This window comes from Eublepharis macularius, chromosome 3, assembly GCF_028583425.1.
Source record: "Eublepharis macularius isolate TG4126 chromosome 3, MPM_Emac_v1.0, whole genome shotgun sequence".
Classification (NCBI taxonomy): Eukaryota; Metazoa; Chordata; class Lepidosauria; order Squamata; family Eublepharidae; genus Eublepharis; species Eublepharis macularius.
In genome coordinates, this window is record NC_072792.1 from 75471538 (window position 1) to 75477570 (window position 6033).

Genomic DNA, 6033 nt, shown 5'->3' on the forward strand with positions numbered 1-6033 from the left:
AGCCACTGGGTCTGGGCAACAAGGTCAGTGGCAACAGCAGTGCCTTCCTCCATCATGCTGGAGAGTTTTGGGTGGCTTCAAACTGTCCTGCTGCCAGTGGCTGCCGAGTCTGCAGAGTGCTGTTGACAGGTAACAAGGTCCAGCTGGCAAGGCGAGGAATATGCAAAGTCCGTAAATCAAGGGAGTAGTCAAGGACAGGCCGGGTCGGAGGTCAGAGAGACAGTTCCAAGGAGCAAACACATGCAGTACAGTAGCAGCTTAGAGAACTCGTTGAAGCCACGCTGAAAGGACCCCTCCCTTTGGCTTTTATACTCGGAGAGCATTCGGTCAGCTCGCACAGCTGCTTCAAGTCTCCTCCTCTGAAGCCCCTCCTTCCTCTGAGAAGGCTGGCCTGTTCAGAGCCCGGAGGCATGCAGATTGACGTCGGGTCTGTAAGTCTCTTCTGTCCCTGCTACGCCGACGTTGCTCTCGATAGTCTGGAGATGTTGGAGGGGATAAGGAAGCTGGCTGCATCTGGGCTGGTGGCTCTGGGTGGGGAAGGGGAGCTTCTGGCTGGGATTCAGCATCTGACCGTTCAGCTGTGGTCGGCTGCTGGGAGGCAGGCTGCTCCTCCTCAGGAGGAGCAAGGCTGTCAGCAAGTGTCAGCTGTTCCAGCTCCTCCTCCTCTGAGGACTCGTCAAGCTCAGGCTGTACTATGACACCTAGCAACCTTCCACTTTATGGATGTCCATATATTGAACAAAACTGATTTTTTAAAAATTTTGTCAGCTGTCTTTTACTTATTTGATATAGTTAACAGGACTCATGACTAGACATGGGCATAAAACAAAAAAAATTAATGAACCAGCGGTTCGGGGTTCGGTGCCGCCGACGATCCCGAGATTGCGAACTGCAATGAACATTTCCCATTACTGAACCAGTTTGTGGTCCGTTAGGCGCAGAACGGCCCCCATGACACTTAGAGAGCCCATATTTCCGGGGAGTGTTTTGCAAGGTCTCCTACAGGTATCGCCCAAGTTTGGACAAGATTGCAAAAGGGATCTTATACCCTCTCCAATCCAAGGCCCCCCAGAAACTCCCACAAAAATCCATGCTCAATTATACTCTCAGTCTTTCTCCCCAAAGGCTAGCAAGTGGTAAGCAGGAGCTCTGCCCCACTCCACTTCTCGCTGAAAGTGAAACCCAGCCTGGGAGCCCATGGCTATTTATAAGCACAAGTCCCATTGAGCAATGCAGGAGGTCTGTGTTTGGCCATCAGAGCTGCCTATCAGGGTTTGCAGGGATGAGATTGGAGTGCCCATGGCTACAGAACACCCCTCCCCCTCCCTCCCCTGGGTGTCTTCTCCGAACTTGTAACCACTTTGCAGCTCTGTGGTTGGAAGGAAGACCTGCCGATCAATGTAAGCTGGGCTTCCATTCGGGTTTCCAGGGCGACAGAAGGAGCACAGACAGAGTTCAGGCATTCCCCCAGCTCTGTTGCCAGGGGAATTGATTGCTGGCACCTGACTGTTTGCCTTCCCAAACCGTGCCCGAATGCACTGAACCAGACGTCTCCCAAACGCTGGTTCGTTCGCCGTGTCCAATCACAAACCTCCGGATTGCGATCACGCAATCGCCAATTTCGTGGGTTTTTGAAGTTTGTAATGTGGTTCGTGCCCATCTCTACTCATTACTTGCTTGGGTAGAGTGGGTTAGGAAATAAATATTCGTATTTATTGCTTTGCGTTGATGCTAGACTGAGATGTAACAAAAATTGTTTTTTTTAGCTCTGTTAGTGGGCTGATTTGCTATTCTTTTTTTTATAGCTCAGTTATACATTACAAATCTGTTTTCTTGGTCACCAAAACCAGTCATTACTATTATGTTGTGTAGACTTGCATGCACTTGGAAGGGCTTCTACCTAGTATCGGGATTTCCAGGTCCCCTGGCCTTAAAACTGAGGGATGGGGGGTTTGTGGGGGGAGTGCACTCCTGGAGCTCTTGCCTCTTATGTGAGCATAGCACACACATACACTCTATAGCCTTCCTTTGTTGTACATGACAAAGGAATTGAAGACCTTTGAGCAGGGCTATTTTGTTAAAATTGGTTCCTGGGCTCATTCCTTGTGCTTTTTCCCGCTACCAGACAGGTGATTGGTGGCAGGGGGCAAAGGCTGGGAGCAGGGGATACATTTCCTCTACTGGGGGACTGGCAGCCCTACCTTGTATACTTAGTCAAACAACACAATCCTATACAGTTAGTGCAGATTAAGTACCAAAATACACAATACCCATCCTATCAACCTTACAGCACTTAAGTCATTCCTTATCTCATTTCTCAAGGTCTTCTTTATCCTTTTCAAGTGCCCTGAAGAGAAGGGTAAAGACATCCACGTATTCTCCGTTGACGATTTTCAACCTTGTTGCAGGCATCGGGCCTCAGGATTGCCCAGTGGCATAGCCGTGCCTCTAAATGACAGAACCCTAAAGGGCACTGTTCTGTAGGTGGACCATGGTGCTCCATAGAAGGGAGCCAGTATCCCCATTCCTGCCTGGGTTTGCAAGGCAGGGAGCCAACCCACCACCCCTGCCAGCTGCCCTGTGAGAGGTGGCTGACACCATTGTGGCCACCCACATCCTGCATTAACAGACTGTGAAGTACTCGCTTGGGTATATGTGGACTGCTCTTTCTCTGGGGGCGTGGGGGCAGTGGCCTGACCTGAGAGCCCCCATGGCCATACATACCCCTGCTGAGGCCAAGGAGACTTACCCTCCAGCTCTGGGGGTAAGTCACTTGCCCAGTCTCTAGCATCCCACCTCCATCCCCTGGCACCCTGCCAGCATCAATTACTTGTCCCTCTGGCAAAGGAATAGCAAGTTCCTCACCCCAAGTGCACTTGATGGGCCTTCGAGGCTGGATGAACCCTCCAGGGCAGAGAGACAGGACAGTATATCATTAATAAAAATAGCACCTGAAGCCACCCGTACAGGCCTCTTTCTTTTAGGCCCCAGGTTGGGTACCCCCTTAGCTTGCCTCAAGCAGCAATCTGCTGCAAAACCTCTTGCTGGCTTGGGCTGGCCTCCTCCTCACCTGAAGAGGATAGGGTAACTGCAGGCCATCTGGGTGCAGGGAATTTTGCCAGCTGCTTACCCTTTGAGGGTAAGGCCCTTAGCCTCATTATAACACCTTGCAATAGCCCTAATAAAGGAGTCCTTGTGCTTTTTACCACTATGAATGAAGGAAAAAAATGTGAGGGACAACCCAAAATAATATTTGAGACAGAAGAGTCAAGCTAACATTAAAAATATACCAAAATTACATAAATTTATTAAGAAGTGTATATACAAACTACAATTTAAAATATTAAAATTTTTAAAAAACTTTTAAAGGTAACCATATAAAATACATGAGATTAAAATATTACATACATAAAACGGATGACTCAATGATCAATAATAAAAACATCCAAATAAATAGTAAAACATATACAATAGATGGACTTTGTAGGACTGACAGTGCAATCCTATGGAGAGTTACTCCAGTCTAAGCCCATTGAAGTCAATGGGCTTAGACTGGAGTAACTCTCCATAGGATTGCACTGTAAATAGACCACACTCGGTGGACTATATACAACTAAACAAACCATATGTGTTTCGGCCCCTACAGGCCTTCCTCAGTAGTCAATATAATATATAGAGCCCCACACATCCAAGAGTTAATAATAACAATAATAAATATATTCAAATTAAAAGCCAGGTATAGCTGTCTGCAACTACTGGTGTGTGGTTGAGATTTATATCGAAAACTATGAATGTACTCCCATGGTATCTTTACTTACACATTTGGTTCTTGTACCCAATGTTATTCTGGTATAAAGTATTTCCAAACTCTGGATGTGTGTAGAGTCCATCAAAAAGTAGCCTTAATAAAGGAGTCCTGGTGATTTTAACCACAACACTGAACCTACTGTCTAACAGGGGCATGGAGTCCTGGTGCTTTTAACCACTACACCAAACCTGCTGTCCTGCAGGGGTATACTAAAGGCAGGAGCCGCTTGCCAGCCCTGCAAAGCCAACCCCCTCCCTCAGGCCTGGGAAAGAATGCCAGCCTCAAAATGGTCGTCCGGCCAAATAAAATGGATGCCTATATTGCAGCCGCAAAATGACCACTCACTTCTGTGCTCTCCCCACTGCAAGGCAAAAGTCCTGGCCCACCGAAAGGGACAAAGGGGGGTGGAGGGCAAGAACGTGCTATGCAAAGCCATGGGTAAACTCCAGGGGGGGCTGCTCCTACCCTGCCACCCCTAAACAGAGTGAGTGAGTGCTCCCACCCACCATCAAGCAGCAATCTAGTTGTCGGCCAAGAACCCAGGAGTATGAGGGAAGTTTTCAAATGGGAGAGGAGGGGGAAGAAGACCCCTGCCAGGCCCTAGTGGCTACTGTTGCGCCCGCCGCCCACAAGCCTCCCAATAGCCCAAAAGCTGTCACAAGTTGCCTGGGGAAATAAACGCCGTGCCACTGCAAGCACATAGGTGGCAGGCCAGCTGGGCAGTGGGAGTTGCTCCAGCACTGACTCCAATGCTCAACCTTGATGGAGGCAGCAGCCAAATGGAACCTGTGTCCTCGTGCTGGGGAGAGACAACAGGACCGTCTTCTCTCTGCCGAGCATGAGGCACAACTGGGATGCTGAGGGGTGGAGCGGACCTATAAGGCCTCTGTCTCTGTTCCTCTGTGGGTTCCCAGATGTCGAGAAAGTGGTGCCTGCCTTATCTTCTCTGGGGAAGCAAATTCTGGCCCTTGGCCAAGTGTCAGTTGCCACAGGCCAGGAATACCACATTCCCATCCAAGACAGTGGTGAGTGTCTGCTCATGAAGGAAGAAAGACAGATGGGGGAAAATGCATTTAAAGGGAAGGTGAAAGAATTGGTTACAGTGCTACTAGTGAGCTAGTGATGGTTAGTGAGCTTCTGTCCACCCTGGTCTAAGGGATTCCCATTCAAATAGTGACAACCTGTGGAACTTTGGATCCAACTAACCATATCCCAGGACTATTTAGCATCAAGCCTAAATGGCTGCTTTTTGGAGACAAAACTGAATGCCACACCACAGCCAGCTTCTATGATCTTTTTAACAAGCCAGCTTGCCACAATTCTACTTTGAGCTGATTTTATCAGCAACTGAAAGGTTCTTCTGCCATAGTTCAGTAAAGGTACTCAGTTATGTAGTTTGTAAAAGCTTGCTTGCAAGTGCTATCAGATTTCTAAACTGTGCTGGTAAGATACTCTCCTTGCAGATAAGCACATGTGCAAGAATTATCAGTGATACTTCATTCTGTCCTTGCTAACAAAAAAACATTGCAACCTATTGATGAGTGATTCATTTTTTATTGTAGCTGAATTCTGTTAAAAATGAATTTCAATATCTCTAAACTATTCTCCTTTCATACTTGAATCACCCTCAATATAGCAATGACACATACTGTGCTTTGTTGAAAATACTTTTGGAGAACATTTCCTGATTGTTGTCCATAAACTTATGACGTGGTAGCATGTCACAAGATAATGAAAAACTGTGTTGAACTGCCAAATCTTACTTGTAAAAATTAACCTCCACATAACATTTTGATTGTGCAGTTATAGAAAATATATTTTTCTTCCCTGCTACATCTTGAGTACTAAGAAAAAGAGCCATGCAATTAAGATTTCTAGCATGGATCAGCAATTCACTTCTGCTGCATTCTGAAATAAAGCGTATTTGATATGTATTGGATTGCATCTCTGTATGCACCAACATATCAGCTATTCATTAATGGAGAAATCATATCATTTATTCAAAATGTCATTTACATCTGAGGTGATTTTGTATTGATGGAAACTTAGCATCACTAAATAAAAATGAGTAAAGAAGAGGTGGTTATACAATTATTGTTGTGGCTGCACTGTTATTAAATTCCAGGTTGGAAGGATGTTTTCTTTATGGGGAGACTCTGGAAGCAGAAAAACAATTGGTTGCAAATAGATTTCAGTAAATCTGCATAGAATTTATATTCTGATTT